Source organism: Lissotriton vulgaris, chromosome 10 (genome assembly GCF_964263255.1).
Source record: "Lissotriton vulgaris chromosome 10, aLisVul1.2, whole genome shotgun sequence".
Taxonomy (NCBI): Eukaryota; Metazoa; Chordata; class Amphibia; order Caudata; family Salamandridae; genus Lissotriton; species Lissotriton vulgaris.
The window spans coordinates 620,171,572-620,193,877 of NC_141698.1; positions in this window are offsets into that span (position 1 = coordinate 620,171,572).

Sequence of the window (22,306 nt, forward strand, 5' to 3'; positions counted from 1 at the left end):
AAAGTGAAAATAATAAAAATACCAAACGTAGGGTAGCAGGACCCTCCACAAGGCCACCAGCCATATGCTTGCTTCTCCCCACCAAGTGTTGAGTATAGAGAGCAGTTTCCTCACAGTAAGTCTGTTTACCAGTAGCCTTCAAACACAGTATTAAAACAAATAGTCTTACCAGCAAAACTATCCCATATAGAACTCAAGTGGGGCACCCTGCCCTGCCTCTTCCCGGCAATGGCGGTCAAGGATGGGCCAGCCTGTGGCCCGGGCTTTTCCTGGGAACGTCCTGCACAGCAGGAAAGCAGTGGACTCTTATAGTGCAACTAAGAACACAGGTGGATGCAAGTTGGTGTTGGTGAAGGGGGTTGTGGGGCATTCAGTCCCGAGCAGCCTCTCCCGCAGCAGCTCACCATCCTGTTTGATTACAGAACTTAGCCATCGTACTCGTCTGTTGTTCCCAATAATGTCCTTAATGCCAGTCAGGAAACAAATGGACTTAGCAATATTGTCAGCTCAAGATCGGCATCCCAGCACAGTGAGAAAGTATACCCAGACAACTGGACAGCTGTGCGCACTTATAGCGCAATTAGGCCCACAGGTGAATCCAAGTTGGTTTTGGTGCAGGGGGTCATAGGGCATGCAGTCCCCAGCTGCTGCCCCTGCAGCAGCGCACTACGCTGTATGATGATATAACTTAGCTGCCATACTCGTCTGTTGTTCCCAATAATGTCCTTGAGGCCAGCAGGAAGCAAATGCACCATTCAGCTCAAGATCAGCATCCCTGTTATATGGCACAAGATTTAAGGCCTGGAAGGTAAATGCCACTAGTGGACTGGAGCACTACAGTAGAAGTGCAAATATGGCTTCAGGCCTACTCCTTGTAGCTTGACTGTAGCAATGTAAAACTGAAATTCAATCTGTCAAAAGAAACCCTTTTGACAGATCAAAACCTATCTTTTAATAATAAAAAGTAAGCCCTGTCATTTCAAAGGGTGCATGGTATTTAAATGTAGGACATGTTGAAATTTGGGCCCTCATATGGTGTCGGTCAGACCACAACCGACGGGCTGTCATTTACGGGCTGACCGGCATCTAGCTATGTAACATGACCACCGCAATATGAGGTAGGGGGCAGAGGGACCAACTGTTGCTTTACCAGTGGGTTCAAGGAGCCCAACAGGGCATCGGTCAGAAAGTAATCCCCTAAAATGGGGCAGTGCCTACTCAGGCACCACCATAGGGATTACGATTTCCCTTTCAGGCAGCCTTTCAATGACGGTTCGACCACCAGTGAAAGACTGTCTGAAATGGACTTTGAGGTAAAGGGACCCTGTCCCTTTGCAGTCTCTGCTGTGAGGTCTGGGGGGCACCGGTGAAGCCCCATAAAATCTATGTCCCGCATGCCAGACCTCACATGGGGCCTGGCACACGGTGCATGTGTGTTTGCAAACATTCATTTTTCCAAAGCGGGTTGTGCTGTGGAACTTTTCCGTCTGCTACATTAGCTGCAATGGAAACAATTATGTTTCCAAATGCCTCATGGGCAGCCACATCCAAATTCATTGGATGGAACTGCAGAGTACCTGTCGGTCAGTTTCCATTCCGACACAATGCCGGTCAGACGCTCGTCCGACCGGCATCGTAATTAGGGCCTTAATGTTAACATGTCCCTAGAGTGACTAGCACTCACACGTTCTTTTTTGCTGTGACAAGTCTGGCTCTCCTATGTAGAAAAACAGAGTATAGATTAAAATCCTAATATTGCATCTCATGACTGAGATTAGCTAGAAAACTAATGAAACAATTATTTAAATCCTATTTAAAGTTGGATTTTTCATACATGTCAAGGTAAAGTACATTTTAGAAAGTTACATTTTCCTTGCCTGAACGTCCCGGATGCTAAATGTACATTTGCTGTCCCACTCCTGCCAGCCAGCAATTAGTATTTGAATAAACGTGAAAAAGGTGAAAAGTACCGCCCCGGAGCAAACAACAGACTGACCTGAATGGGCAGAGATTACTTCTATAAACCTGACAAAATATGCAGGGTGGGGCTGTGAGAATCCTTTTTGACATTACAATGTCAAATTCTGCTTGAAAGTTAATCTTGCTTGATAGGTCTGCTGGGATTTTCATGTAATTCTCAGGTGCATTTGACAGGAAGTAAAACAGGATGCCAAATAATTCTTGTGTATCTACAATATAATTGCCAGAAATCCCTACTTTTTTTCTACCATAATTCTGTCTCTGGGTTACTGTGGGTACAGTGACTGTCCCAAACTAGCTTTTAGTGTTCAATACTAGAGGACACTATGGTTCCCTTAGTATAGTCTCCACAGCCCCCAGAGCCCAAGTGTATAAATGCTGAAGACTTTCAGAACCTTGAACATGCCTAAAGTGTGTAGGTTTGGCCCCAGGAACACTTTTACCCCATTGGTTAGGGTGTGCCAGGAGTCTTTCCTTCCCACCAGGCCCGGACTGGCCTTAGCGGGCAACAGGAAATCCCCCAGTGCGCCACATGGGTGAGAGCCAGTTTTGGGCCCCCTGCGGCCGATTTTGTTACAAGGCTGTTGTTGCAGCTTAGCTGCAAAATCGGTCCTGTAACAAAATCGGCCGAATAGCGGCCCTGGCAAAGAGCTCAGTGGCACCTCCTACCCCCCCCCCCCCTCGAGTGGGGAGGGGGGGGCGGCGAGCACTTTGCCAGGACCGGTTTTGGTTCTCAGTCCGGCCCTGCTTCCCACTAGTTTGTGGCAAACATACCAGTGAAATCTCTAGGCACCCACATCATCAGAACACTCCTGGAGCTGAGAAAGTTCAGAAGTGAACTGAACCTTCTGTCTACAAGCTGAGAAGAGCCTTGAATGACTGGACCTGCTCTTCTTGTACTGAGGACAAAGAAGTGGACTCCACGGGTCATAAGGCTGCTCTCCAGATAAGTTCAGGGACTCAACAGGCTACAGGGGGCCTTTTACCTGAATCTACCCAGCTGACAACTGGCAACTGATTCCAGTCGCAGAAGTCTGCCTGATGTTCCTCTAGGACTTAAGAAGTGTACTCCTGTGGTGGAGTGGGATTAAAGAACTATGGGCCCAAGTTTAGTGACCCTGGAGTGGGCTGCCACGCCACCACCCTGCTCCAGGGAGGCCAAACAGGGCACCGCCTGTCCACAAGATTACGAGTTGTTCATGGTCTGGCGGGTGAGCGGTGTGGAGGTCTTGTGTCAGTGCCTTTCAAAGGAATCTATGTATGCCTTATAATGGACTGTAGGCCCACCACAGCACGTTCCAACATGCCATGGACTGTGTATTCCATGCCATGCTGGAACAGGAGGTGCATGCACACAGGGGGGCACAACATGTGTTCTCCTGCATGCACCCCATGCATGGGGTACAAAGGGGCGCTGTTGGGTCCCCTTTGCTTCATGACCGTCAGCAGTTGTATATACGGCGATATTTCAAAATTACGTTTCCACCGATGCTGAGCGAGCGCGTAATGAAATAATGATGTATTAAGATGTATTTACATGTTTAAAGATGGCGTGACTCTCAGCAGTAATCACGAAGTCCGTCAACTATGTTTAGCGAATGTCTGCATTAATACCCAGGCTAACTTGCAAAATGTAACTAACACTGACGAAGGCTTGATGCTGAAACGCGTCTGTTAACTCTGTAATTAAAATTACAATGGTGCGAGCACCGAAAACTTTGGTTTCACAAGTGCGGTTCTTCAGAAGGAGAGTGTCTAGAGTTGAGCGTTATGTATATATATATATATATTACCTACTGGCAGTCGCCAGTAGGTAGTTATAGTTAGGAATATTTTAAATACAAAATCTCAACATTGTATTGTGAATAACTTTGGCGCCGGTTGAGCAATCTGCCTGAAAAATTCCTCAAATTTGCCTCGCGGCGCTCTGGTCTTTACCTGAAAGTTTGGGGGGGATTAGTCAAGCGGGGGCCGAGATAAAAGGGGGGTCCCAAAACCTGTTTTCTCCATGTTAATTTCCTTAGGGCGGTCGACCTCACTTTTAGCCCGAACGGCTGAATGGATTTCCACCAAACTTGGCAAAATTGTAGGGACTGGTAGCCCGATGTGCCTTTGCTATGTCTCAAGATATGTGCTCCAGTGGATTTTGAGTAATTTAGGTTAAAAAAATATATATATCTATAAGCGTGCTCCGGTACGGGCACCGGGGCGCGTACCAGCGCGCTACGCGACTTCACTTGCGGAAAGCTGATTGGCTCTCGGGTGTCTGTAAACATTCCAAACAGTCCGGAGCGGCCGCCATCTTGTGTCTCGGTAGGATCGAGATACAAAAGGTGGCAAAAACAATGGGGGAAATGACCAAAAGGGGGCAGGGTAGACCCCCCTGACCCCCTAGGTTTGATGTGGGGGCCATAAAAGAGCCCCGAGGGCAAAAACAATTTTTTTTTTCGGTTTTTGCGGGGGGAGCGCCCGGTACGCGCTCCGGGGAGCGTACCGGGGAGCGTACCATGGGGAAAAAGAATGACAGTTTTTAAAAAAAGTAGCTGTTTTAAAAAAATGTTCTTTTTGTTGTTTTTTTTAATTTTTATTTAAGTATCTACATGTAGGTACCAATGCAGAGACTTAAATTTAATGTACATCGTCTCCTCTGTAGATATCTTGCATGTTGTTACAGAAGTTATTGTGGTATATGGAATCCATACCATAGTCTGTCAGGAAAGCAGAAACAGATACTTTAAGCACTCCCTGAGAAGTCCTAGGAGATCATGGGTAGTCTATCCTGCTCCCTTATGATGAAAAAGAGATGTAAAATACACATTGGAGATAATATAGTGGGAGAAAGGTAGTAACTATGAGTAAACTTACTATGTAACACAAAAAAGTTGCACAGTATACTATAAGTCTCACTTTATAATATAATAATTTTGGTACTATTTCATAAATTACATATAATAATGAATAATGTCTCAAATAATTTTTTATGACTAAATATACATTTATTGTTGTGATTTTTCAAAATTTAAAAGAACTTCTAACATTAGATAATCTGGAATGTCCTCATTTTGATTCAATGATTCTATTGTTTCAACAATGTCAAGTAATTGTTGGTCTAGTGACTGATCCATAAAGCCCAAGTCATCCATATCTTCCTCAGGATTGTTCTCAACAACAACTTCGAAAGAAATATTAATTTTGTCTTGTTTTCCTTCCATTTTCTTGCTGTAAATTGCATAAAAAATAACTATATCAGTAGAGTTAGGGTACGGTTGGGTTTAAGTTCAGACAGGTACTTCTGAGTTTTTAATAGTGAAGTAATTTTTGAGCAGTGTATGGTTTCAGGCAGGAAGTAGAACTATTAAAAAGTGCATGTGATGAAGCCTAAGAAAATTCATAATTATACCAGAGAAGCCTAACTCAATCCATAAATATAACAGAGAAGTCTATCTCAATCTCTAACTCTTACAGAGGGCAGTATATAACTATCAGAAAACGTTTTCCCAAATTAACTTAAAGTGCACAACATAGTTCTCCTTCCAGATTAACAACTTACCTTTTTCAAAGTAGTTGAAGTTTTCGGTGAAAATTCTTTCAAAATGTATCTCAGGTAGTATTAGTCAAAATGGCTGTGTTTCCCTCTCATTTTTCATATATATTCATGTACTTAACCAATCAAATGTCAAAATGTAAGTAACATTTTAATTGGTTGTAAATTCCAACACTTTCATGCATGTTTTTGTCATGTAATTTACCTCAGGATATTTAGACAGGTCTACAGCCTAAATGGCTCAATGGAATACCACGAAATTTGGGAAAATGGTAGGGACTGCTATGTAGTAGGGCCTATTCTATATTTGGTGAAAGTGTCTCCTGTCGTTTTTATGTAAATTAACTTCCCACATTTTTTTAGGGAGCGCTTACCGGTGCGCTCTCCGGTACGCGCACCGGGAGCGCTACGGGAGTCCGCCATCTTGTGTTTCGGTACAATTGGGACACAAGATGGAGGACAAACAACGTTGGGAATGGGTAGAAGGGGGCACGGTAGACAGCCCCTGACCCCCTAGGTTTTCTGAGGGGGGCTTAGGAGGCCTATATAGGCCAAATAAAAGATTTTTTTTTTTTAAATTTGCGGGGGAGCGAACCGGGGAGCAAACCGGGGAGCGTACCGGGAAGTGTACTTTGGTGAAAAATAGTGAAAAAAGTTAAAGTAAAATAATAATTTTGAGTGATCAGAGGTAGGGTATCCCTGAAAAGAGCTTTTGGGTTCTGTGTCTGATTTAGGTACCTACAACTAGGTTCCAATGCACAGTCTTAAATTCAGGAGGAATATTCTATTCGCTTCATCTGAGAAGTGCACACCATCTCCTCTGTAGATATCTTGCATGTTGTAACGCAAGTTATTGTTGTATATTAAACCTATTCCATAGTCTCTCATTAAGCAGAAGCAGATTGCTTCACATGTTTCCGTGCTTTATTAAATTGTGAACAAAATTGGTTGGACCAGTTCCATTTCTGTCTTTGACATATATTGGAATATACCAAGGCAGTTTGGGGAAAAAGTGTCATCAATTGACCAAAGGTGTCCTTTAAAAGCATTTCCAGAACTACCCCAGTTAAAGTGCCCAAGTCATTTCCACCACAGTGCACCATTAAGAGGTCAGGGTTTGGCAGATGCAAAAAGGTTTTCACCAATGGTATCAATTGGTGACATCTCAATCCTCTCTGGCCAATCCACTTGATTTCCACATTTGATAAATCAAGGTTGTGAAGATTTCTGCTAGCTGCATACCTTTGAGCCAAGTGGATGTAGCTATGTCCAATAATTGAGACAGAATACATGGTGAGAGAAGGTTCTGGTGCAGTCAGATGAAGTGTGGGAATGAATGGCAGTTGGAACAGTAGTTTACAAAAAAATAATTGTGGAGTTTCACTGCTCTTGAATCACAAGCAATGATTGGTGGATTTAGATAGTTGAAAACTAAAAGTTAGGGTGCATGGTTGTGTTTTGTGAAAGAAGCAATTTGAATGGTTAAGAAAAGTCAATTAAAGAAATATTGCACCAGATAAGCTGGTGTATTGAGAGGTCAAACATCCTTGCTGACTTCATTTGCAACATTGTAGAATAAACTTTTGAACCTGGGAGTTCAGTAAGGAGGGAGTTGCTATGGTAACTGGTAGAAAGGTCTGAAGGGGAAGGGTGTTGGTTTGAAAATAGTGAGGGAAGAGTTTTGATTGGTTGAAATGAGGCATATGTGTGTAGAATTAGAGGTTTTCTGTGCCAGTCATGGTTGCAGTGTCTTGAGTGCATACCTTTTGCTCTGCTAAAGAAAAATGGGTGTGTGTGTCTGACACTGTTCTCAATCTCCCAAAGCATTTGTAAAGGTAAGTAATGATTCATTTAATTTAGATAGAGACTTGTATGCTCTATGGAGAAGATTTGGAAGCAGATTGTGTTTTTTAATGTTGCTTTGTGTCATGTTTTTTGATAATGCTTGGTTAAACATTTTGCTGCATAGAGGAATTGTCTTTTGTGAAATAGTGAGGTTTCAGTAGTGAAATTGAATGCTTGTACATAGGACCTGTGCTGTGTTTCTAAAATGTTATTTAAAACACGATTTTGGGGAAAATGAATGGCTTTTATTTTTTTGAGAAGGAATATATAGTGTCTGGCTCATTAAATAAATATATTTGAAGCTTTCACAATGATGTTACCTGTGTTACCTCAGATTAGAAAGAAGAATGAGCTTCTTTATTGTTGGTTTGTGTCAAGTTTTTTGATAATGCTTGGTTAAAACATTTTGCTGCATAGAGGAATTGTCTTTTGTGAAATAGTAAAGTTTCAGTAGTGAAATTGAATGCTTGTACATAGGACCTGTGCTGTGTTTCTAAAATGTTATTTAAAAAACGATTTTGGGGTAAATGAATGTTTTTTATATTTTTGAGAAGGAATTAATAGTGTTTGCCTCATTAAATAAATATATTTGAACCTTTTACAATGATGTCACTTGCATTACCTCAGATTAGGAAGCATATTTAGCTTCTTTCTTGTTGGTTTGTATAATGTTTTTTGATAATGCTTGGTAAATAGATTTTGCTGCATAGAGGAATTGCATTATGTAAAATTGAGAAGTTTCACAAGTGACATGGAATGCTTGTACATAGGACCTGTGCTGTGTTTGTAAAATGTTATTTAAAAAACGATTTTGGGGTAAATGGATGGCTTTTATATTTTTGAGAAGGAATTAATAGTGTTTGCCTCATTAAATAAATATATTTGAACCTTTTAGAATGATGTCACCTGCGATACCTCAGATTAGGAAACATATTGAGGTTCTTTCTTGATGGTTTGTGGCTTGATATCAACATATGGAAGATAGAGGAATTGTCTTTTATGTAATAGTGAGGTTTCAGTAGTGAAATTGTATGCTTGTACATAGGACCTGTGCTGTGTTTCTTAAATGTGATGCGAAAAATGATTTTGGGGCAAATTAATGGTTTTTACATTTTTTAGAAGGATTAAATAGTGTAGATGAGGTGAGGCCTGTCCAGGGGTGCAGATGAGGGGAAGCCTGTTTAGGGTTGTAGATGAGGTGAGGCTTGTACAGGGGTGCAGACGAGGTGAGGCCTGTGTTCAAGAGTGTAGTGGGTTAGAAGCTTGTCCAGGGGTGCAAAGGAGGTGAGGCCTGTGTCTAAAAATGCAGTGGGGGAGAGGCTTCATGAAGTCCAGTCGACTGCATTCTTAGACACAGGCCTCACCATCTCTGCTCCCCTGGACAGCCTTCACCTCCTCTGCGCTTCTGGACAGGCCTTACCTCATCTGCACAAACTGCTTCCTAATCTGATGAAACACAGGTAAAATGTGCAATCATGTACACAGTATATAAACGTTGTGAATAATGTAAAACTAATTCATGTGCTTTAAATCTTTTTTTAAACAACATTAAAAAAACAGAGCACAGGTCATATGTACAAGTATTTTATTACACTACTGAAATGTCACTTTATTCAAAATACAATTCCTTTATGCATCAACATTTCTTTACCAAGCAGCCTCTCTCTGTTTAAGTCTCTTTTACATCCTCTTCCCTTCTAACACCCTCTCTCTGTCTTACACCCTGTTACACCCTTTTTCTGATTTACTCTTTTTCTCCCTTTCTTTGACTTACTTCCTCTCCATATTACATCCTTTCTTTGTCTTACACCATATTATACACTCTCTCTGTCTTACTTCTTCTCTATGTTTTACTCCCTCTACCTGTTTCTTTGTCTGACTTTGTCTGTCTCTTTGTGTTACTCCGTCTAGCTGTTTTTGTCTGTCTTACTCTGAGTTATATAGTTGTTGTGATATAAACTTAGATATGTTGTAAACTAGTGTTTATATCGTTTGCTTATTGTCATTCCTTTGTTGTTTGCTAATAGTGGTCTATAATGTGTTATTATTTTCTTTACCGCAGATTGACATCAACAATTCAAAAGTTTTGGAAATATGCCTTCAAGGCAGAGGAGAAGGAAAGATGCCATACGGAAAAAAACAAAAACAGCAACAGAATTAAAGCACTCCTCTACAACAAGTACTTCAAAAAACAGAAAAAAAGCTCCTGGTAAGACAACTAAGTCTTTTTTTCGGAACATATGTGTTAGACCTGGCACCTTGGCGTGAGTCTCCCTTCCACTTTTTGCTGATGTGCCTCCGATGTTTTGCTGGTTTTCCGATACTCAGGGCACTGCGCCACGGCTGATCCGTGCCGCAGTGCAAGTGCTCCCTACTGTAAACTGTACATACGATTGGTATCCATGATTGGTGCATTGGATTTACTGTTAGTCCCCAGTAAAGCGCACGAGAGAGTGCCGGGGCGTGTAGATGCCGATACTGCTGGTGGGCTTGCAGCGCTGGTTGCGCCACCCACCCGAGCAGCCGTAAACTTGTGTCTGGGAACTGCGACCGCAGAACCCGCGTGCGGTCTCGTACTGTCACGCTAGCTGGGCAAGTGTCCCCACTTGCCAGCCCCGACCCTTCCCTTGACTACATATTAGTCACCCCTATGGGAGGCCTGCGGGCAGGGTGCATTGTAGGTGCGAGGTAGGACAAGCCCTGATGTGCGTGGCATGTCCTGGTAGTGACTTACAACGAAGACCGTATTTCACTACTGAAGGCTACCTGCTCCATTAGGCCAGACTGAGCTGCGAGGATTATTATACCCTATAATCCCCGCAGGCTCAAGGAGCATGGTAGTGAGTCATGTTTAGTATGCCTGGACTCAGGATGATGAGATATTTCTTGTAGTCAAGTTTATTTTATTATCCTGGGTTTGCAAATGCTACTTTTAGAAAGTTAGCATTTGCTTGCCTAACCATTTCAGTTGCCTCTGCCAGTATGTGTATCCGACTGTCTGGGATGTGTGAGTGACAGGGCTGGAGGGATGACAGGGGGTGAATGCGCAGATTACACCTTAGTGGGAGGTAGGAGTGCCTCTTGACTCGAACTGTCACTGTGCTCGGCCACCACAATGCTGGCTCCACCCTCCTGGGGAGCGGCGGATGACTCTGCCGGCACCTGGCCCAGGAAGGGCGAAGCCCCCATCAACAAGGTACTCTGGCCACTCCTGTCCAGACAATGCTGGCTCCACCTCCTGTGGGGCGTCTGATGCGCCTGCCCCTCACACTGAAAGCAGAAGCCGGAGTACACCCGCCGGGGTACTCCAGAACTGAGAGTGGCTATGCAAAGGCCCCCCTGGCCTGCGAGAACAAAAGAATTGGCCTATAAAAGATGGAGCCCTGCTCCTTGAAAGTTAGATCCAGTTTGGGCCACAGAACGACTCTGCCCTACGAGAAGGACCGCGAGAAGACAAAGAAGGGTGCTGACTCTTGCTTGTGTCTGGTGCCTTGCTGCTGAAGGAGAGGAAGACAAAACGACGAAACGACTTTTGTGCTACTTTGTGCCAAACTCTGCAAAGAGATCTCCAAGGGCTTGGAAACTGAACTTGCCCCCTGACCAGCGTCCCAGGACCAGTGGACGCTAAACCCCCCCCTTGGAAGAAAGCGACTGCGGGTGCTGATCATCGCCGCAGTACCGACAAAGAGGAAGCTCCTCTAGGGCATCCACTCCCTCCCGACCACCGTGACCGGGGCCCAAAGCTACAGCGGAAGCACAGTGAGGACCAGCCGCCGCTGGCCCGAACATCGTGACCACACCTGCGCTGGGAGCCCGAGAGCAAAGCGAAGGAGGACCCGTCTGGTCCGAGCTATCGAGGCGACTGCATAGCGAGCCGTCCCTCACCTGCAAGGACAGACTATTGCCCTACGAGAATCCACAAGGTCGGTAGTCTGCCCGACAGCCCAGCTGTGAGCCCACAGCTGCACCGACATTTGGCTGGGTACGTCCTGCACTTGGGGACCGTACTGCCACTTGTCACCGCCACACAGCCGCCGACTCCAAGGTCGGAGCAGACGACAAAGAGAGGACCGTGCCGCCACAGAGCACCGCTGCCCCGGACGACCAGTGACCTGCTCGGCCGAAGAGCCGCAACGATCAGCGACACCGGGAAGGCCACGCGACGTGGGACAGATCCCCTGGAAGCCGCTGGCTCCACAAAGAACTTTGTTTAACACCGGCCTACGGGCCTCACAAGAACTACGATAAGAACTGTGGTAATCTAAAGCTGATATCCTGCAACCGTATCCGTAAAGTTATTGCCTGTATTCACAAGCCTACGTAAAGTTTATATAAAGAGATATATTTTTACAAGAATACAGTCTGGTCTCGTTGTGTGGTGGGTTGGTTGTGAAGGTGTACTGTTGCAAGTGTTTAACCCTATGTGCCCCAAAGATTAGCCTAAGACTGCTTAAGCCACACTACCTAGAGGGTAAGCAGAGGTTGTCTGGAAGGTAACCCTCAGCCCTGACGAGGAAGAGAGAGTCCCTGCTTGTCGCTAGTGCTTGCACTGCGCCAACTAGAGTCTCCCCCTTCCTACATTGGACGCAGCGGTGAGGATTTTCGAATTTACACTTGCGATAGTTATACCTGAGCTTCTGACCGCTACACAAGGATTACGGTACAGTTACTAAACCACAGACTTTGCTTTTTGAAAAGAAGATTCCGAGTGCAGAAACCATGCCGGGCACAAAGAGCCTGGATGGAGCAGAGTCCACGACCTCCGAGGTTTTGGAGGTAGAGTGGGACCCCGCCAAAGTGGATAAATATTCCAGAGACGAACTGAAATTCTTTTGCAAGAAACTCAAAGTTCCGCACGCTGGCTGCAAAAACAAAACGCAGCTCTCCAAGGCCCTGAAAGCCTGGATAGAGTCCCGAAAGACCCCGGAAGAGCAAGACGTCCTCGCCGAGCAGAACGCAACGGAGGAGCAGAATGCGCTTGGGGATCTGATCGATCTCGAGCGGCAGGACAGCGAACACAGCTTTGGAAAAGGCCTGTCGCCAGAGGAGCTGGCGGACAGGAAGGAAACCCGGAATCACGAAAGAAAGTTGGCAGAATTGAAAATCCAGCTGGAGCTTGAAACGAAAAGAATGGCGCTGGAAGAGCGAAAGCACCAGATGGATTACGAGGTGAAAATGAGGGAGATAAGTCTCAAGGAAAGAGGCTTGGATCATCCTCCCTCTGGTGGCAGCACATCGCCAGTGCAGGTAGAGTCAAGAGTGCATATCCCGAAGGACGTAGTCAAGGAGTTCTTTAAGGGGGATGATATAGGACAATGGTTTAGGGCATATGAGGTAGCCATGTCCTCCCACCGGGTCCCTGAGAAGGATTGGGGAGCGGGGTTGTGGGGAAGGTTCCTTAGCGAAGGGAGAGATACCTTGCTAGATTTGCCCGTCGAGAATCAGAGGTCCTATGCCCACATGAAAGAAGCTTTGTTGAGCAGGTACGGGCTTACCCCTGAAATGTATAGACAGAAGTTTAGGGGGTGTACTAAGCGGCCTGGGAATACGTATGTGGAGTATGTGACTTACTTTTGCAGAGCACTGGATGGTTGGGTGAAAGGTAACAAAGTGAATGATTTTCAAGGTCTCTTTGATTTAATTGCATGGGAGCACTTGTCTGATCACTGTTTTCCTGAGTTACGCCAACACCTGATCGATAGCAAGCTGTCCAACCCGAGGAAGCTTGCTGAGGAGGCGGACCGCTGGCTCAGCACCAGGGTCCACAAGGGTCCCGTGGGAGATTCCGCCAAGAGTGGGCAGGGTCCCCAGCAGAAGAGTGGGGGGGACAAAGGGGGAAAACAGAAAGGGTTCCAAAAAGGCCCCCAAAGTAGTTCCCAAGGGAATCCGCAGCAGGGTTCTCAGCCTCCCCCACCCCCGAAGCAGAATGGGGCCCCGACAGGTAAACCTGTTCCAAAGGGGCCCTTCAATTGTTTCAAATGTGGCGAGCCTGGGCACATATCGAGTGACCCCAAGTGTCGCCTATTTGGAAAACCCGCACCCACTGGTGCTCCGCCCCGACAAGTGACTAGCGTTCACCTGGGAGAAGAAATGATGGTCCCGGGGGGTGGAGATCCCGTTCACATGACCCTGGTCTCGTTAGGAGACAGCGAGATGATCCCTACGAACTACCTGCCCTCTAACACTAAAAAATATGGGCAGGTGGTGATCATCAATGGTAAGGAAGCCGAGGCTCTTAGAGACACAGGAGCCACTGTGACTGCAGTGAGGCAGCACCTGGTGTCTCAAGAGCAGGTTGTACCCCATGCCTACTGTAGGGTTATCAATGCTGATAATTCCGAGAGCCAGTGTCCGATGGCTCAAGTTCCCTTCGAGTGGGGGGGGGTCTCTGGTACTCTGCAGGTCTGTGTGAGGAAAACCATGCCTGTTGACTGTTTGCTAGGGAACGACTTGGAGCACTCCCCTTGGGAAAAGGTGGAGAAAACGACTCACCTACGGATGGTGGGTCTGCCTGACTGGGCGTGCGTGACCACACGGTCGATGGCAGCCAGTAAGGGTGATCGAGAGATCCTGGGGCCTGATGGAAAGGCCCAGGAACCGGTCTTAGGGAGAAGGCGCAGGGGGCGCGGGAAACCGGCCCCTGAAGTTCCTACGGTCCAGGAGGAGGCAGACCTTGAGGGGGATGCCCTGGAGCCTACAGGGGAACAGATCGCTGAACTGGGGGACCTGCCTGAGCTGACCCATTGGCAGCAAGAAGGAGGACCCTCCAGGGAGGAATTCTGCAGGGAGCAGAAAGAATGCCCTTCTCTCGTGGGTATGCGGCAGCAGGCTGCAGACCAGGCCAATGGTGTTCAGGCCAAAACACATTACGTGTACTGGGAGAATGACCTCCTGTATTCGGAGCCTAAGGCTGCTGAACCTGGGTCAGCCCGTGTGCTGGTGGTACCCCAGAAGTTCAGAGCCTTCCTACTGGGTCTGGCTCATGATGTGCCTTTAGCAGGACATCTAGGGATGGACAAGACCTATGACAGGCTTGTCACCCACTTTTACTGGCCCCAAATGCATAAGAGTTCCGATACTTATTGCAGAACCTGTCCGACTTGCCAGGCAAGTGGGAAGACGGGAGGGAAGAACAAGGCTCCCCTCCAACCCTTCCCTGTCGTCGGTACGCCATTCCAGCGAGTGGGTATTGACATCGTCGGGCCTCTGGACCCCAAGACAGCCATGGGCAACAGGTTCATCCTGGTCTTGGTGGACCATGCCACCCGGTACCCTGAAGCCATACCTCTGAGGACAGTGACGGCTCCCGTGGTGGGGCGTGCACTGATGGGAATTTTCTCACGAGTAGGATTCCCTCTAGAGGTAGTGAGCGACAGGGGGACCAATTTCATATCGAAATATATGAAATCCCTTTGGCAAGAGTGTGGCGTAACGTACAAGTTCACCACACCTTACCACCCCCAAGGTAACGGGTTGGTTGAAAGATTCAACCGAACCCTCAAAGGCATGATCATGGGCCTGGAAGGTCCGATGAGGCGTAAGTGGGACGTCCTCTTACCATGCCTACTGTTTGCATATCGCGAGGTGCCACAAAAGTCCCTAGGGTTCAGTCCCTTTGAACTACTGTACGGTCACCCCGTGAGAGGACCGCTGAGTTTGGTAAAGGAAGGCTGGGAGCAATCTCCCAGGAAACCTCCCCAGAGTGTATATAGCTACATGCTGGCCTTCAGAAACCAGACCAGGCGCTTCAGACAACTTGCCGAGGCAAATCTGGAAGCGAGCCAGGAAGAGATGAAGCGGTGGTACGATCAGAATGCCACTCTGGTCGAGCTTCAGCCTGGACAAGAGGTGTATGTCTTAGCCCCAGTGGAGCCCTGTGCCCTTCAAGATAAGTGGACAGGACCATTCGAGGTTGTGGAACGGAAAAGCCCCGTGACATACTTGGTGGACATGAAGACGGCCAGGAACCCTTTGCGGGTCCTACATGTCAACCGCCTCAAGCCCCACTTGCGAAGGTCCGAAGTGGGCATGTTGTTGGCAACCGATGACGGAATGGAGGAGGAGTCAGAGCCTCTACCGGACCTCTTGGTGGCCTGTGAGAAGGATGGGTCAGTGGATGGAGTTAACCTCTCACCCTCCCTGACCGCCGAACAACAGGAGGATTGCCGCCAGTTGCTGGGGCAGTTTCCAGACCTGTTTTCCCTGGTTCCGAGTGTCACAGATTGGTGCGTCCATGATGTGGACACTGGAGACAGCTTGCCGGTGAAGCATAAGGCTTACCGAGTGACTGACAGGGTACGGGCCTGCATCAAGGAGGAGGTCTCCAAGATGCTTGCCCTCGGGGTGGTTGAGTCTTCCAGCAGTCCTTGGTCCAGCCCCGTGGTCTTGGTTCCGAAGGCTGCTGCGCCGGGAGCCACACCCGAACTCCGGTTCTGTGTGGACTACAGAGGACTCAATTCAGTCACGAAGACTGACGCGCACCCCATCCCCAGAGCTGACGAGCTCATTGATCGGCTAGGGGCTGCCCGGTTTCTCAGCACGTTTGATCTGACGTCTGGGTACTGGCAGATCGCCTTGACCGATGGGGCAAAGGAGAGGTCAGCATTCTCTACACCAGATGGGCATTTCCAGTTCCGGGTCATGCCATTTGGAATGAAGAATGCCCCTGCCACCTTTCAGAGATTGGTCAACCAGGTGTTGGCTGGGCTGGACGAGTTCAGTGCCGCCTACCTGGATGACATCGCGGTGTTCAGCGGCACCTGGCCCGAACACCTGCGACACCTCTGGGAAGTGTTGATGGCCCTGCGCAGAGCAGGCCTCACAATCAAGGCAAGCAAGTGCCAGATTGGGCAGGGTTCCGTGGTGTACTTGGGACACCAAGTTGGGAGTGGCAAGGTAGCCCCCTTGCAGCCCAAAATCGAAACCATCCTGGCTTGGGAACCCCCCAAGACCCAGACTGCAGTGAGAGCCTTCCTGGGGCTCACTGGGTATTACAGGAGGTTTGTCAAGGGCTATGGCACGATCGTGACCCCCTTGACAGAGCTGACTTCGAAGAAGCAGCCCAGGAATGTGATTTGGACTGACACCTGTCAGAAAGCTTTCGACACCCTGAAGACTGCCATGTGCACGGCGCCCGTGCTCCTGGCCCCTGATTTCTCCAAAGAGTTCATTGTGCAAACAGACGCTTCAGAGCATGGTGTAGGGGCTGTTCTTTCACAGATGACTGAGGAGGGCTTTGACCAACCCGTAGCCTTCATAAGTCGGAGGTTACTTCCACGGGAAAGTAGGTGGAGTGCCATAGAGCGTGAAGCATTTGCTGTGGTCTGGGCACTGAAGAAGCTAAGACCCTACCTGTTTGGGTCTCACTTCCGAGTTCAGACGGACCACAGGCCCCTCAGATGGTTGATGCAAATGAGGGGTGAGAACCCGAAACTGTTGAGGTGGTCCATTTCTCTACAGAGTATGGACTTTACGGTGGAACACCGCCCTGGCACCGATCACGCCAACGCTGACGGTCTGTCCAGATTTTTCCGCCTTAGTGATGTGGAACTCCCTGGGGAAGGGTAGTTCCCCCCACATTTCAGCTGGAGGGGACACATGTTAGACCTGGCACCTTGGCGTGAGTCTCCCTTCCACTTTTTGCTGATGTGCCTCCGATGTTTTGCTGGTTTTCCGATACTCAGGGCACTGCGCCACGGCTGATCCGTGCCGCAGTGCAAGTGCTCCCTACTGTAAACTGTACATACGATTGGTATCCATGATTGGTGCATTGGATTTACTGTTAGTCCCCAGTAAAGCGCACGAGAGAGTGCCGGGGCGTGTAGATGCCGATACTGCTGGTGGGCTTGCAGCGCTGGTTGCGCCACCCACCCGAGCAGCCGTAAACTTGTGTCTGGGAACTGCGACCGCAGAACCCGCGTGCGGTCTCGTACTGTCACGCTAGCTGGGCAAGTGTCCCCACTTGCCAGCCCCGACCCTTCCCTTGACTACATATTAGTCACCCCTATGGGAGGCCTGCGGGCAGGGTGCATTGTAGGTGCGAGGTAGGACAAGCCCTGATGTGCGTGGCATGTCCTGGTAGTGACTTACAACGAAGACCGTATTTCACTACTGAAGGCTACCTGCTCCATTAGGCCAGACTGAGCTGCGAGGATTATTATACCCTATAATCCCCGCAGGCTCAAGGAGCATGGTAGTGAGTCATGTTTAGTATGCCTGGACTCAGGATGATGAGATATTTCTTGTAGTCAAGTTTATTTTATTATCCTGGGTTTGCAAATGCTACTTTTAGAAAGTTCAACGATAGGGAGCGCGAACGTCACGCTCCACTCCAAAATGCACTGCAGTTATAGGATACTCGATCCAAACTCATATTATTCCATTTGTCCATTTTCAATGTTAATCCGTGTTTTAATCAAAACATGTTTTATCTAGTTTTTTTCACTTTTTCTTGCGCTCAATAACCACATATGTAACTAATTGCGTTTTTTGGAAACTTTACGTATCAACATGCGCCAATCCAGGCTTCTTTGTGAATACAAATCCGACACAACAAGTAGTTCCAAGCAGCTTCTTTATTCTTAACCCAATGCATTTCGGGCACTTTTTGCCCTTCATCTGGGGTAGCTGAAAATTACAAAGAAGTCCATTAATATTAATAATAATAACCTCCCCTCAATTTAAATTAATACATATAGCATTACTCGACTATAACAACTTGTTTAAAAATGCATTGCATCAATTAAGTTACCAAGTTCACAACCTTCGATGCCTCAGGTTACTTATTTTGCTTAAAGAAACACAATTACAGCCGGGATGAATTTAAACGCCAATGTAACAAGCTGAGTTCTGTTATTTGGTTAGTTTGTTCATGGTTGCACAAAATGTAATACCAGGTATTTCTCGAGGCGTATTAAACTCTCACTATTTCTTAGTGTTAGCATGTTCATATGCTCAATAAAAGCCAAATGCTTTCTTCATCTTAACGTGCTTAGTATTTATCTGCCCCACTCTTATCAATGCGCCGAGCGTACCTGCTCTCGTATTTCTTATCCTCCCAAGGCAGGAATGAGTCCAAGCTTCAAAAACAAGCTCTCCCACTAGCAGCTTAGCCGTTAGCCTAATGAATGCTCCACCCTACAGGTGCTGCCAATGAAAATGCGTTTAACACACCCTATGTTTCTTTTGAACTTCTAATCCCAACATGCATTATTTCCTCTCAATTGCAATATATGTATTAAAGTCATAAGTCATGCATTTTTAAACAAGTTTTTAAACAAGTTGTTATAGTCGAGTAATGCTATATGTATTAATTTAAATTGAGGGGAGGTTATTATTATTAATATTAATGGACTTCTTTGTAATTTTCAGCTACCCCAGATGAAGGGCAAAAAGTGCCCGAAATGCATTGGGTTAAGAATAAAGAAGCTGCTTGGAACTACTTGTTGTGTCGGATTTGTATTCACAAAGAAGCCTGGATTGGCGCATGTTGATACGTAAAGTTTCCAAAAAACGCAATTAGTTACATATGTGGTTATTGAGCGCAAGAAAAAGTGAAAAAAACTAGATAAAACATGTTTTGATTAAAACACGGATTAACATTGAAAATGGACAAATGGAATAATATGAGTTTGGATCGAGTATCCTATAACTGCAGTGCATTTTGGAGTGGAGCGTGACGTTCGCGCTCCCTATCGTTGTTGTTTATGCAAAGTGCATGATGGTGAGGCACAATCCAGTTTGCACGCAAAGGCAAAAGGAAATGACATAAATTCGGTTGCAATCGAATAGAAAAGAAAAAAAACATGGTGTGCATACCACTTCATTCATTGTTTATAAATATATCGCCATACGTTGGTTTTGCACCCGAGGACTAAAATGTTGAAATTTCTAAATCAAAAGAACTGACCGCGAACAAAAGCCACATACAAATTAACAGCAAGTTCCTGGCAGTGTGGAATAAAGAGGTCGCTTGAAAGTACAAACACATGGAGTGCAGAAGATGGACTTATAACTTTAATACATATATTGCAATTGAGAGGAAATAATGCATGTTGGGATTAGAAGTTCAAAAGAAACATAGGGTGTGTTAAACGCATTTTCATTGGCAGCACCTGTAGGGTGGAGCATTCATTAGGCTAACGGCTAAGCTGCTAGTGGGAGAGCTTGTTTTTGAAGCTTGGACTCATTCCTGCCTTGGGAGGATAAGAAATACGAGAGCAGGTACGCTCGGCGCATTGATAAGAGTGGGGCAGATAAATACTAAGCACGTTAAGATGAAGAAAGCATTTGGCTTTTATTGAGCATATGAACATGCTAACACTAAGAAATAGTGAGAGTTTAATACGCCTCGAGAAATACCTGGTATTACATTTTGTGCAACCATGAACAAACTAACCAAATAACAGAACTCAGCTTGTTACATTGGCGTTTAAATTCATCCCGGCTGTAATTGTGTTTCTTTAAGCAAAATAAGTAACCTGAGGCATCGAAGGTTGTGAACTTGGTAACTTAATTGATGCAATGCATTTTTAAACAAGTTGTTATAGTCGAGTAATGCTATATGTATTAATTTAAATTGAGGGGAGGTTATTATTATTAATATTAATGGACTTCTTTGTAATTTTCAGCTACCCCAGATGAAGGGCAAAAAGTGCCCGAAATGCATTGGGTTAAGAATAAAGAAGCTGCTTGGAACTACTTGTTGTGTCGGATTTGTATTCACAAAGAAGCCTGGATTGGCGCATGTTGATACGTAAAGTTTCCAAAAAACGCAATTAGTTACATATGTGGTTATTGAGCGCAAGAAAAAGTGAAAAAAACTAGATAAAACATGTTTTGATTAAAACACGGATTAACATTGAAAATGGACAAATGGAATAATATGAGTTTGGATCGAGTATCCTATAACTGCAGTGCATTTTGGAGTGGAGCGTGACGTTCGCGCTCCCTATCGTTGTTGTTTATGCAAAGTGCATGATGGTGAGGCACAATCCAGTTTGCACGCAAAGGCAAAAGGAAATGACATAAATTCGGTTGCAATCGAATAGAAAAGAAAAAAAACATGGTGTGCATACCACTTCATTCATTGTCACTTTTAGAAAGTTAGCATTTGCTTGCCTAACCATTTCAGTTGCCTCTGCCAGTATGTGTATCCGACTGTCTGGGATGTGTGAGTGACAGGGCTGGAGGGATGACAGGGGGTGAATGCGCAGATTACACCTTAGTGGGAGGTAGGAGTGCCTCTTGACTCGAACTGTCACTGTGCTCGGCCACCACAATGCTGGCTCCACCCTCCTGGGGAGCGGCGGATGACTCTGCCGGCACCTGGCCCAGGAAGGGCGAAGCCCCCATCAACAAGGTACTCTGGCCACTCCTGTCCAGACAATGCTGGCTCCACCTCCTGTGGGGCGTCTGATGCGCCTGCCCCTCACACTGAAAGCAGAAGCCGGAGTACACCCGCCGGGGTACTCCAGAACTGAGAGTGGCTATGCAAAGGCCCCCCTGGCCTGCGAGAACAAAAGAATTGGCCTATAAAAGATGGAGCCCTGCTCCTTGAAAGTTAGATCCAGTTTGGGCCACAGAACGACTCTGCCCTACGAGAAGGACCGCGAGAAGACAAAGAAGGGTGCTGACTCTTGCTTGTGTCTGGTGCCTTGCTGCTGAAGGAGAGGAAGACAAAACGACGAAACGACTTTTGTGCTACTTTGTGCCAAACTCTGCAAAGAGATCTCCAAGGGCTTGGAAACTGAACTTGCCCCCTGACCAGCGTCCCAGGACCAGTGGACGCTAAACCCCCCCCTTGGAAGAAAGCGACTGCGGGTGCTGATCATCGCCGCAGTACCGACAAAGAGGAAGCTCCTCTAGGGCATCCACTCCCTCCCGACCACCGTGACCGGGGCCCAAAGCTACAGCGGAAGCACAGTGAGGACCAGCCGCCGCTGGCCCGAACATCGTGACCACACCTGCGCTGGGAGCCCGAGAGCAAAGCGAAGGAGGACCCGTCTGGTCCGAGCTATCGAGGCGACTGCATAGCGAGCCGTCCCTCACCTGCAAGGACAGACTATTGCCCTACGAGAATCCACAAGGTCGGTAGTCTGCCCGACAGCCCAGCTGTGAGCCCACAGCTGCACCGACATTTGGCTGGGTACGTCCTGCACTTGGGGACCGTACTGCCACTTGTCACCGCCACACAGCCGCCGACTCCAAGGTCGGAGCAGACGACAAAGAGAGGACCGTGCCGCCACAGAGCACCGCTGCCCCGGACGACCAGTGACCTGCTCGGCCGAAGAGCCGCAACGATCAGCGACACCGGGAAGGCCACGCGACGTGGGACAGATCCCCTGGAAGCCGCTGGCTCCACAAAGAACTTTGTTTAACACCGGCCTACGGGCCTCACAAGAACTACGATAAGAACTGTGGTAATCTAAAGCTGATATCCTGCAACCGTATCCGTAAAGTTATTGCCTGTATTCACAAGCCTACGTAAAGTTTATATAAAGAGATATATTTTTACAAGAATACAGTCTGGTCTCGTTGTGTGGTGGGTTGGTTGTGAAGGTGTACTGTTGCAAGTGTTTAACCCTATGTGCCCCAAAGATTAGCCTAAGACTGCTTAAGCCACACTACCTAGAGGGTAAGCAGAGGTTGTCTGGAAGGTAACCCTCAGCCCTGACGAGGAAGAGAGAGTCCCTGCTTGTCGCTAGTGCTTGCACTGCGCCAACTAGAGTCTCCCCCTTCCTACAATATGTAAAGCAAAAAAAAATGTTAATGAGAAAGAGAATATACAGAAGGAGAGAGCAAATTTGAAAAGGAAGGAGAGGCCCCCCAAAAGTGTTACTACTGGACCAGGAGAGAACAGTATGTATAGTAATAGAAGACAAAACCAATTTAGGGACATTCGGAGACGAATGTTTCGTAATAGGGTAGTTTTAAATT